This window comes from Typopeltis vanoorti, chromosome 3 (assembly GCF_054136105.1).
Source record: "Typopeltis vanoorti isolate ZY-2024b chromosome 3, IOZ_Tvanoo_1.0, whole genome shotgun sequence".
NCBI classification, from domain to species: domain Eukaryota; kingdom Metazoa; phylum Arthropoda; class Arachnida; order Uropygi; family Thelyphonidae; genus Typopeltis; species Typopeltis vanoorti.
The window spans coordinates 134,933,721-134,947,375 of NC_143551.1; the positions used below are offsets into that span (position 1 = coordinate 134,933,721).

At 34.6% G+C, this 13,655-nt stretch overlaps 1 protein-coding gene across 1 annotated transcript in view; it reads left to right on the forward strand.

Moving 5' to 3' along the window:
• The first annotated feature begins 3,988 nt into the window (after positions 1 to 3,988).
• The window catches only part of LOC150108581 (latrophilin Cirl-like), a 191,347-nt gene continuing 181,680 nt past the window's right edge, over positions 3,989 to 13,655 (forward strand). The window contains exon 1 of the mRNA XM_090390865.1: positions 3,989 to 4,480. The gene's annotated coding sequence lies outside the window, so the exon portion shown is untranslated. The remainder of the gene's footprint in view (positions 4,481 to 13,655) is intronic.

Genomic DNA, 13,655 nt, shown 5'->3' on the forward strand with positions numbered 1-13,655 from the left:
ATGTCATCCTCCATTTTATAGTTGGGATTTCTTCTACAACATTTCCTGATTCTGTTTAGAAGGTGAACATCACTCTTCTTTTAACCGATTCAGTATTCTCTCACCTATTCAGTTTCTATTGCAATTTTCCCACAAATACTTGACATTGTTCATTTAAATTGGCTTTCCTAATTTCTCACTCTTAATTAGCTGTAATTTCTCGTATTCTGTTCAAAAAATTCAAAACTATGTTTTCACGGCAAAATTTTAACTCATCAAATTACTTTGTCTTCCTTTTAATTCATCACCTCCATTCATATTCTTCGGAATACTCTATTTGTGTCTGTATTTCTTAAAAAAAAAACAAAATTGACAGTTGTTTAAAACAATATCTGCTTCTTTCTTTTCAACCTTTAACCCATCGTATACTGTCCACATATTTCGCTAATGTAACTGACACAGAAAACATGACCGATGACACAACTATGGTGTCTATTCAGTATCATATAACCTATGCCAATTTAAATATTTTACACAATCTAATGCTCACCAATGACCACTGAATGACGTTTTTGAGAAGAAATACGAAAAAAAAAAAAACTGCGTTCAATAGAATAAAGTCCACATAATATGAAGTCAAAGCTTGCTATTTGTTTCCTATTCCACCGGCCTACGATATGTAATATCAACAGTTGATTTTTTTTTTTCACTCAGACTACATCTGAACAAACTAATCTTGCAAGAGTATAAAATAGCAGAACTGATCCGTTGAGATTTAAAAGAAAATTGAACATAAGAATAAAATGTTTGTATCACTACAGATCGTGTATTAACTCCGCCGCCAAAAATGAAATCACGTATCCAATAAAAAAGATCAAAGTGTCACAAAGAAAGTCATTTAGAAAATGCTATCCATAGCTTTTAAGATTCGTGACAAAAAATGCAATTCCAACATAATTTTAAAATATGGAAATCATCAGGAGAGAACACACACACACACACAGACTAGAATTTCTGAAAGGGGAAATAAAAACGTTATTAAGAATCAAGTTCATGATGTTGAACTAAGATATTGTAAAACATTAATATATTTCAGAATATTCTGAGTTTTTATTGTAGTGAGAGAAGGAAAGATTTTTTTTCCATCTCCCAATCCTTGGTGAAGTAGCAACTGCAAGTGCGTATTTCATCACTTTGTAGAAATTTAAATTGTTAACTCCGCTACGGAGGTATCACCTTCGGAACGCAGCTTATTCGAGTGTATCGCAAACGCTGATACTTTCTTAGTATGGCAAGCGTATTAATGATGAACTGTATGTCCGAGAAAAATTCAAAGACAAAAGGTGAATACTGGATAAGTGCAGCATTGGAAGTGAGGCAAGTTTAAACGAATGCATAACTGACTTCCAGAGAAGTATCAAGTACAACACTCAATGATACGATTCAAGTAAAACTGGAGAAAAAAATGCTCCAAAAAACTGATGAAAAATGGATAGGAGAGTGCTGTTAAGGGTAGTGCATTCTTCCAACCGTTGTATATCAGTTGATTCGATCAACCAGGATGTCCACAGCTGTTGAGTTTTGCACTACCATCATTGCATACTGAACTCTCAACAGACCTGGTTTCCATTGAAGGGCTACTGTGTGCAAGTCCCAAACAATGCACGACTTGCGTGAAACCAACGACTGTGATGGTATTCGAATAATGATAAATAACATGTCCTTTCGAATGCACATTTGGGTATAGTAGTCTGATGTTGTCGTAGATAAAGATTAACATCGACACATATTTTGAATTTTTTGGGGGGAGGGGGGGGGAGAAAACTATGGACGAGGCACAGCTAAAGCTACACCGTCAGTATATTATGTCTGTGGATCGTGTGTTTATTCTTCGGCTGGTTTGGCTGTTTCGTGAAGTAAATAACACCCCTACTTATTCTGATAATTTCAATGAATGGGTGCAAATGCAGTAATTAAAATAGGGGCAATCCAGCTCCGCAATGAGGTGTTTTGCAAAAGACACACACACACACACACACACACACACAGAGAGAGAAGTGTGTGTTTACCTGTTCTGAGGACGAAATACTCGAGTTTCCGAGTGAATAAAATCTCCCTACCTGCGTAGGAGACCGGCTAACTCACCTTTAGTCGAAAGAGACCGACCGGATAAAGGTTCCTCACTTCCTGGAAGGGAATCGAACCCAGGTTTTTCCCACCAAAGGGCTTCGTCTACATCGACCGAGCTACGGAGGCTCTGACTTTACATTACAGAGTATTATCTTGTCATAATATTAACAGACAATTTAAATATTTGTCTGTTGCTATGCGGTTATTAAAAATCTCAGGAAACAATTACAACGATGTCCTTGCTCACAGTGAGAAGCAGGCCCGCTTCGATTCAGAATTCAATGTGCCACCAGCAATGCACTGTGGTTGGTAGAATTTTTCGGGCATTTTCTAAAACTGAAATTCGGCTATCAGAAACGGATATTGCGTACGATAAATCACTCCACAGGACCCGTTTCCATTGATGAACTTTCAAAAAAAATTACACATAACTTCATCTACCCTGTGAATGATAGTTCAGCATGTCGAATTATTATTCACAAGATAATAATAGATCTCCGATGTTTTCACCAATGTGCAACTTTATGCAATTATACTGAGTTGTTTTCACCTAATAGCAACTCAACTGATGACAGGTAAGTTAGAATCGCGATTAGAAATCCCGGGAGATATATTTGAAAACAAGCTGAGCCACGAAGAATCCACTTGGGTCTCCCCCACAAGAAAGAAAATGCAGTTGACGGATAGCACTGATGAAAAATTTTCACCCCCTAGTGAGTGTAAAGCAGTTTCAAGATGATTCAGTATTTCCGCTGGGTTAGAAGGTCAACATAACAGCACAGTCCAAGAGGCTTCCTTGCTGTGATCTACGGACCCCACTTGACAGTTGTGAAATGAAGTTATCAGCCAAGGTCTGTAAGCTTTATCGGTTTACAAATGAAGACTTGATTCTTACTGTGTTGTGTTTACACGCAATAAACAAAAAGGAAAGCAAAAAAGAGAAAGAAAAAAAAAAGAAAACTGGATACAATTTTACGCTACTTATATGTAGCGAGTGAAACGAATATAAATTTGAATCTGTTTTTGTCAAGACAAAGAAATTGGCACAGAAACTATCAACTTTTACGCTTGCTCATTGCCCGGATTTAAATATGAATTGCTACAAGTGTAAAATATAACTTATGCAGATTTGAAAGTAACACTTTTTAAGTGATCTTGTTTAACAATAATAAAATTATAATTAAAAATTATGGTAATTTGACATTTATTTTTATACTCACGTGTGCATTGGTCGGTTTACAAGAATAAAAAATTTTACAGGAATTCATTGTTGGTTAACAATAATGAGTAGTACGATGCATAGCTTTTAACAATGGAGTGGATGATACACGAGATAAATAAAGCAAAAAACAACTGCTGTTTAAAAAAGGAATACAGAAATTGTAAAATAGAAAACATATAAAAAGAAAAATAAAGGAATTGTAGTTGATTGACTCTTGAAAATAATTAATAAGCGGAATAAAATTTACACTAGAAAGTTGAATATTCTTGGACAGGTAATTTCATATTTTCATGTACGAATAAAAATTCATGTCGAACATGATCGCCGACTTTTAATACGAATAACTGATCATTGCAGACTTGCGTAACCGACAACCCTCAACCCCAGAATAAATATTTCATCACTCAGACAACATCTGTTAAATCATTTTTTTGTCCCTCAATCATATTCTCCTCTTCTTTAAAAAAAAAAAAAGAAAAAAAACGAAAAAAAAATACCACTTAGAGTCTATGATCTTCAGTAGATGGCGTTGGCGTCTATATCATTTTCCTCTTGTCCGTTAACCGAATAAGCATCAACTTGCGCGCAAGGGAACGCCGACTCACGCGGCTTTGAGTCTTGTTTAAGGTCGCACGCCGTCAGAGAGGTGGGGAAAACAGTTGGTAGCCGTGACAAGAGAGAGTACGGAGGCTCAGTTTGATGTCCGACCAGCTGGCTACTTAGGAACAGAGCATCGTCTGGCAAGAAAGAAGGGGGGGATGCTCTTAGAAGCTGTCGTATTCACAAGAAACTATCTTCCAACCAACCCCATCATCAAGCCGCCCGGATGTTGGGAGTATAATAGTTGGGTACGGAGGACTCTACAGGTCGTAAAAGCACGAGTCGGAGAGGTGCTTGCGTTTGTGCGGACGCTACAGGCTTCTTGTCAAACTTGGTTTCGATGATACGTTAGGATTGGATATTTGGTGATTTTGTTTTAGTAGTTGTCGAGTGTTAGTAAACTGGGGGTTTTTCTGGGGGTAAATAAAAAAAAAAATTCCAGGAAACAAAGTGAATTTAATCTTGGTCTTCATCAGCTGTCCACCACAGAAGAAATTAGCTTGAGTTTTGGTGAACCATATTGTCGACATCGTTTTCAAGCACTTCCAGGTATGTAAGGCATGCAAGTGTTGCTAAGTGACTAATCCATGTAATTATTTAGGCATTCTACGTCATCTTTCTACTTTGCTGGACTTTCAGCGAAAACGAGGTCTTGTTTATGTTTCAATTCATTTTTTTTAAAATTTCTTTTGGTAATTCTTCTCTTTTGTTTGGAAAAACCTAATAATCACGATATTTACATAACTTGAAACGTTCAGTAGGCATATCATTACGCATATTCTGTAGAAGATTCGATTAAACTTCTTTTTTTTTTTTTTTTTTTTTCAAGTGAACCACGATATTCATTTCGATTCCGAGTTAGTTCGTTTTATTTGAATTTTTAAATAACTGGCAAATATGAAAATAATTTCATTTTTCTAACAGATTTGATTTTAATTTCTATATGCTTTTTCTAAAAAGAGCAAAAGGATCTCATTCTGACGAGACGCACGAAGGTACGAAATATCAATGAAATAAGTGGTCCATTTTCAAATATATACAGTATATATTAACGTGTGTATGGTAGCTTTCAAACACAGTTTTTTTTTTTTTTATCTTTAAGCTTTCAAAATACATTTTTGAGAAATTAAATAAACCCCCCAAAAGTGACATCAAATAATAGTGAGGGGCTCGATTATAATTGTTCAGGTTTTGAAAAGCTTCCGACAGGTGCTTTGCATGCTAAGTTGAAAGCTAAACAAGATCCAGAAATAGCTGAACAGTTTTTCATCTCACAAAACAGACAAACCAGCCGGAGAACACACACACACACACACACACACAATTAATTGACACAATAAACGGACCTCACAGTCTTTCTTCTTTTGTTGTCTACCAACAATAATACCTTCGTAGCACATTCCTTCATAGAGATAACTGATTCTGTTTATATTAATCTTAATTTTATTTCTTATTTATGTAACTGTAATAAGCACAAACATGCACATCCAATGTAACGAATCCATTTTTGTGAGTCTATAAACACAATTATCACCCTGTATCCTACATATGCAAATGATTAGCACAGTTTACTGATTCCATATGGTCTTACTCCTGAGATAGCCACGCTTTTGATTCAGTTCAGATGTCTGTATTTTATGCTTTCCGGTAGTAGTTTTTTTTTTAGGGAAAAGTAAATAATAATTAGCTTCGTTAAAAAAAAAAAACTCTTCAAACAAAATAAAGACAAATTATGCTAGTTATACTATGTAGATATATATAGGCTTCGGAATTATCAGATGAGACTCCTCTCTTGTAAAAGTAAATTGGCATTCTATCCATCTATGGAGTCTCTGTATTCCTTTAAATTTTTTTAAATGCAATAGACTTCCTGGAAAATATTTGAGTAAGCAGAATGTTCTTCAGTTGTTGCCACATCCATTAATACGAACGTTGTACTGTTTCGGATATTTCAGTAGTGCTTGGAAGTATTAAAAAGTAGAATTCCTTACATAATCTACTGCACGTTAATGTACGCCAATAGGTGTATTAAGATAAATGAACTTGTAAATGAAGATTTAGCTTTTATTCTCCTGAATCATCAGCAGGGTGATTGTGAAACACGATTTGAACAACACTATATTGGACTTTAAAAAAATATCGCTAAAGTCCTCAAGAGTTAATATAAAAATTCACATAATAGTAGCATCACTGCTACCTGATTAATGTCTGAAAATATCACTCGATGTCATAAGTTTAAAAATATAATCTTCAAACTTTACTGATGGCTTTTGTCGGCAAATATATTTTTTAAATCTTTTAAAGAGTAACATTTTCTAGAGATTAAGCATTATTTACGAACCACTCGATTTTAATTACCACGTATATTTAATTAAACAGCCACTCCTCACATTGCGTAACTGATTTTTTCTTCTCGGCACAAAATGACAGAGTCGACTTATGAATAGCTCGTTTTCATCGCGTATTATTTATTGTTGGATTTCTCAGAGATTTTATATATATATATATATATATATATATATATATATTTTTTTTTTTTTCATCACGTATTATTGGAATTCTCAGAGATTAATAAAAGAAATAAAATATTACCGTTCTTCATGATCCGAAGAAAAGTCGAATGCATTTCTAATTAAATGCAAGCGAAATGAAATATAAAATAAAAAATAAATAAAATATTACTTTACCGATCTTCATGATCGAAAAAAATTCAAATACATGAAATTAAATACAAGAAAATAGTTCTTAAAAGAACTGGGAGATGGACTTAGTCCTTGACTCTTTATCCCGTCATCTAAATGAAGAAAATCTGTGTGAATGGGGTGTTATTAAGCTAAAAGCTTAATCGGCTATATCCAGCCATGGCTGGATATAGCCGAGCCTCAGTTAAAACTTTATTGGCTACAGCATTGCCATTTGTTACCCTGGAAGTCCTAAAAAGGACTTTTCCTCTGCTCTTCTCTCCACTCAGTGATACTATAGTTAAAGTTAAAATGCAAGAAAAATGAAATATCAAATTTTAAGTAGTATATTTTACAAAATAAAAAATAGGTGTATTTGCTTTTTCACTTTTTCCAAAAAATTTATTTTAAAATTAAACGTAAATTTTAACAATATATATATATATTTATAAATACAATAAGTTTCTTATGGAATATTTTGACAATTTGGTGAATTAATATAAGCATATTAGCGAGTAGGAGTATAGGTTTATCTGAGGAACTCTGTCTACAAAGCATTTTTTCCCATAAAGAACCCTAGATACGAAAGTATTCTTTACTTGCTTAAAAATCCAAAACTATTTCCAAAAATTCCTCTTAAATATACAAAATCGAAAGTTAAAGGGAAAAAAAAAATCCTACTGCAGAAGACGTCTTCTTTAGATCATCCAAACCCGTGTGCATTTTTAATACATTTTCCCGATTCGTTCCGTAAGATAGACATTGATACATGTTATTTTAATCAGGTGCAACTTTTCGATTCTTTTTCTCATACCTCTTCAAACGGCTTTCGCCACCATGAGCATCGAATGCATTTCCCTCCATCACTGATAAGCTGCGCTGATATCCTGTTGAAGCAAGTGCCATAGAATTCTCATCCTGGAGAGATCGTTTAGAATCGAAGCCCATAAACTGTATGCATGAAAGTCAGGAGCGCGGTTATTACAAAGAATAAATCAACAGCAAAAAAGGAAACGGGATCGCAGCTCAATAGGGTGCCCTAGATTGCGATAATAGATCTGTCGTCGCACTGCCACCATATTATGTTAAAATACGATATCTGCACAATATTGCTGGATTATCGAAAAAAAAACTCTTCCAGGAAAAAAATAAATTCATCTGTTATGAAAGTTTTTTTCTATATTTCTACGAATAACTGGTCATGAAGAAAGCTCTGATAAAAGAGGGCGCCACCATTCTGTTTTCACGCCTCTAATATTATTGTCGCTATAGTGAACAATAGGATGGATTTCCATTGTTAAAAATGTATTGTTGGAGTTACTTTTATCACGCCTTGAACGACTGACGTTATATTAAACAGAAGGTTTCATTGTTGAAGTGTTTTTACTTATGCATTAATTTCCATTGTTACAATGAGAGATTTCATTTTTCTTTATTTGCAGCACGAGATTAATTTCACGAGTTGCCATGAAGTTATTTAATTCTCAGCTGTTAAATAATTTTTCATTGTTACAATGCCATTATTTATTACGTATGTTTGCTCGAATATTCTCGAGAGATTTCGCGTTGAATAATACGGGTATAGGAGTTGTAAGAAAAATAATTCGTCTTTGAAAAGCTTATTACGTAATGGGATAAAAAAACTTATTTGAACAAAATTTATTTCGCATTAGAGATGCAGCATATGAAACAGTTCTTTGGTTAGGTACTTAACAAAAATTAAATAGCGTAAAGATAGCGAAGAAATGTGTGTGTTGTAATTTTGTCTTTGCTTTTAGAGATTTTCCTTGAATTCGTTCAATACAATTTACTCTTTCGAAGAGAGAGAGGAAAAGAATGAAAATGCTCGCGTTATTCAATGCCTTCTGTTTAAGCTTTTCTAAAGTGTTATCATAGATATTTAGAGTCAACAATATTAGCTAGCAATCCTCTTCATTACCAAGGCAGACAGACTACTTCTAATGTATTCACACGTAATTAGAATTAATCCAATAATAATGATGCAAATCGCACTTTTTTTTTGCCTCTTACATAAATGTTTACGTGAATAATAAAAAATAAAATAGAATGGTTATGGAAAAATTAGTATTATTTTTATATCTAACAAATGCAAACTCAGAATTATAAACTTAATTGAAATAAATATTGGAATGGTACTACATTTCAGATAAAGCATGCACTCAAACTTTATACATTTCAAACTGCATACACTTCAACAGTATGGTAATCAGTCAAATATTTTGAGGCATTCTTCCTTCACCTTGACCAACAGTCTACGTACTATTATTGCTGCAAGACAAGCACTTCTCGTGGGGGGGGGGGGGTTGCGTTTGTATGATTATGAACAATTCTTGTATTATTCACTTCTGCGTTGTTTAACCTACGAATCAATGGGATTATATCTTTGTTAATGGGACAAATTAAAGTAATTATGGAATATAATTAATTCCTGTCTGCTAACCTCTGTACCAACAGATAATTCTATGGTAATGCCTGAATATTCGTAATTGTTAATGAGATGCGATAATATATTCGCTTTCCTTATTTCTTATACAAATTCTTTTTTTTTTTACCTCATTGTAAACCGCTTCAGGTTATCACCACACCACAGTCTACCCGACCATAAGGTACGATTTTTAAAAAAAATCAAAAATAATTGATGAATCAAGATTAAATAATGCGTGTGTTGCATTACATTTATAGCAACTACCTTGAGCGGGATTGGCAAGTAGCTTGTGCATCTCAAAGTCATGCCTCTCTCTCTCTCTCTCTCTCTCTCTCTCATTATATCAGTATTTTTATAGTATATAAAAACTATGATAAACGAATTACCGTTCTTCGTATAAATTCTTTGTATTTGGAGAAGTCATTCTTTTCATTGCACATAATGATGTAGTTTCGATTCGTAGAGGTTTCCATGGCAACGATAGGTTCTACCGGCGTATACCAGGTGGCCTATCAATAAACATTACGAAATAGACTATATCGATATACTTAATTTCACGGTTTTTATTCCTTTACATCATTATTTTAGGATATGAGAAACATTTATAAGTGCTTGTCAATTGACAACGAATAGCAAAACTAATTTTAGGCAATACATTTTCCATTTATTTTATTTATTAACTTATGTAATTGCAAAATACAAGGAGAAAGTAACTGAATAAACTAAAATATTTCCCCTCGGTTTCTTCTGTGTCTCGCTAAAGATCTTGACGTTCCATCTTCTCTTCAGAAAGAGATTATTATCACAAGTGCCAAACTGAACTGAAAGTTTACTATTTAAGCTTCGTTACTGTAAAGACCGATGTGGATAGAGAAATACCCTTTCGCTGATCCTTTAGTCTTCATCACACTTCACGAGAACTGCATAATGGCCTCTGAGACAAACACATCATAACAACCCATTACAGTTGAAGTATTACTGCCCTTTATACTGAAATGAGTGGGCTTTTTGCTAACACCGCTGATCTCCGTAAAGAAGCAACTCAGAAAGCAATCAAAGAAAAATGATCGATGATTTTTTTTTCTTTTTTGTAGGTCTTTAGAATCACGTAAAAACTCTCTTGAGTATTCATAGGATTTTATAGAGATCGAGTCGGCATTTCTTTGAACTAATTAATTAGGAAAGTCGGTACGAATATGCAAAAGGTTAATGGGTCAACGCAGTATGATTTACTCAGAAAATTAAGAAGGAAATAAACTACACATCACTATTGATAAAATCGAAAAATAAAAATTTTCCACATTGCGCTGAAATCACGTGATACGTTGAATTTTTTCGTCCTCCATACTCGTTGCATAAATGATACCTCATGCAGGATGAAACTGATTCTCTATTGTTGCGTGTTAATCACGAGGGAGGCGCTTTAATCGCCTTTGTACGTTGAAGCTATAATGGGCGCTTTTTAATATATAGAAATACAATTAACTGTCTCTTTATTTTGGAGTGTCATCTCAATTTATTTTGACAAGATCATGTATTGTACACACACCAAGATCAGACTAGATTCTTAAATGTGTTACGAAACGATCTAATGAAAGCATTGAAAAAAGTTACCATTCAAATTAATTTAAGGAATATTCTTTAGAATGAAAGATCAGGTTATAAATCTGCTTTCAGGTCCAAAAGATGCGAGTTTTTTATGTTCATGAATTGAGTAAGGAAACCCTAAAAGATCATTTCATAACACTGTCAGTCCCTAAACGAACTCTATAAACTGACAGCGCTCAGAACAGATGTGGAGCACGTGCGTTATTTGCAAAAATAGCGTACTCGAAGTCAAAAAAAAAATTAAAAATTTAAGTCTCGAATTCAGAACAATAGTCAACACGTTATATCAACAAGCAAATATCACCAAAAATAAATATGCAACATCTAAAACAAAGCATTTAATTTTTTTTTATTTTTTAATTTTCTTTTGTGAGGAAGCGATGAATGCTAGTAAAGAATAACAAACTATTAAATGTAATGGCAAAATAGTGAGCAGTTCAGTGCAGGAAGCTGGAGTGTTTCAAAGATAACTTAACACGAGAGACAGTTGTGGGTGCTCAAGAGAAAACCGCAAGTGAAATTAGCGGTGAAGAATCATAAGTGTCGCCCTAAGCCACGGCATGACTCACCAATAACCAACCGTGATGGCAGTACTAAAATCTATCCTAATTTGAATGAAAGAAAGAAACAGTTCCCTCTTTCCGATGCAATCCACTGTTTCTGAAAGCACTGCAGTGATATTTCTTCCATTGTAGATGCACACCTTTATACTTTTCTTTGTGCAGGCAAAGTTGCAGCATCTGCTCTAACATTCCATGCTAGTAAATCACATTTTAAATACAGAAAAAAATGCAACATCAAAAACTGTTTGTAGTTTAAAATAAAAGTTGCAGAATTTTAAATTGCAGATTATGAAACAAGACCGGAAGTACAACTGTCAGAGTACCTGGCATTGTACCAAGATCGAAATTACATTCCTCAAAAAAGCATTTTGAATTCCAATTCACTTACTAATTTGAATTTAAAATTAGATAATCAAATGATGGATTTACAAGAAGATCTATCATTGGTGTATTGTTGCGAGTTGGTTTGCTTGGTGATGAGCTCAAAGAATTTAGAATTCTAAATTCTTTTCTATATAAATTCTGGATTCTATATAAATTTCTATACTTTAATATATAGTAGATTCTATAGAATGGAATAATGAACACACACACACAGACACAGAGAGAGTAATACAGCACAAAAATATACACTTATTTACGTTTAATAAAATATTTCTAATTTAAAAACTATTTGTTCATCATACATCAGGACTGCCCTGATCAGCATTTTGCATAGCAGCAGTTTAAGTTTCGTTCTTAGCCGGCTATGACGATTCCGTAACGGGTATAGCTGTTCTATTTTCATCTTTGTTTTTGATATGGGTCGTGAACCATAACCTATGAAATGGAAGTGGAAAAAATGACCACTTTGACGTGGTATTCTCGTTTTATGAATAGCTCTCCAGTTCTCTTGTCTGCATTAACGTCAATTTTTCATTGTTGGAACACCATGGTTTTCTGTGTTTTGTCTTTTTTTTTTTTTTTCGGTTCATAATATAGGTCGCAGGGAGCAGACTATTATTGTATATGCATATATGACCATTATAGTGGCAACTATGCCTGGGATGTCGATGTCAGCCACACAGATTGCAAAGACTCCTGTTTCTCTATAGCCCTGTTGAGCGCTCATCAATGTTATGGAGCCAGCGTTCTGTGATATTGGGAACTAGGTCTTTCTTTTCATCGCTAAAGACATCAGAAAGTGTTGCCACACTGTAGTACGTAGTTTCAAGACCTATAATCACAGTGTTCTTGGCGGCATCAAAGTCACTGAGGGGTTCTACCGTTTCGATCTGTAGTTCTGTTGTTCCAGGCTATGTGGTTAGCGTTCAGTTCTCCTGCTACCACCATTGCTTCGTTTGTGTTTAGAATTTGAACCAAATCTGCTCCCAGCAGCTGTTTATTTAGAGAATTATATACTGAGTATATATATTCAGGGGACCTGCATTTGCGGTTTAGACCTCCATTACCTGATTTCTATGTTGGTAATGGCAGGATTAAAAATTTTTTTAGCATTCCAGAACACAATCTGTGGACAGTTTGGCCTTCTCCTTGTGCAGAAAGAATTGATTGTGCATATCTCATACACATGTTTGTGAAGTTCTCGCTGGGATTCACTTGACTGAACTCGATTAGCATTTCGCCCAAAGTAAATCCAGCTTTGCTGGATTTGGTTGGGCGTTGGGAATTCGTTTTTTTTTCTGCCGGTTTTAAAGGCTCGGATGGTTTGGGTGCCGTTGGACGGAGGGGACGTGTAGTTGTCGGTGGGGTTCTTTGGTTTTGGGTGGCCAATATTGCTTGTATCCTCTGTAGTTGGCGGATTTAACTATCTCTCTCTCTCTCTCTTTTTTCTATTATTTTGCAGGAAATCGTTGCATGATTTTCTCCTCAGAAATCGACCTTTTTGACAACGGTGGCATTGTCCAGTCGCTTTCATTCATAATGATTCTGGTTTTATAAGTTAGGTCGCAGACGGTTTTTTAGCCGTAGATTTCTCCTCCTGTTTTACTCCTTTCCACTAAGACAAGAGGCGTTGGCCGTTTATCTGCTTGGAGCGTACAGCTAACTTTAACAAAGTTTAGTCCTCGGTTTTCGAAATCTCTTGTGACGTTCTCGGCGGTAACGGATTCCGTTATACCTCTTGGTACCTTTGAAGTTTTTTTTTTTTTTTTTTTTTTTTTTTTTTAACGAACGTGTGGTACTAGATGTTTTTACCGTCTCAAGTTTTCAGAATGCGCGGTAGGCTGCAACCGTCACTAGCTGCATTCGGATCCACATCGTCGTATTCCTGGCTTTTGTAAAATTTATTTTACGGTTTTCGAAGGCTGTAAAAATTACTATACGAAGCTGGGATCCAAAAGATCGAAAGCAGTTGAAAATCCAAATTTTGTGCACTCTTTGGATCAGATCTACCGAACATCATACTTTTTTTTTTTTTGGTTAGA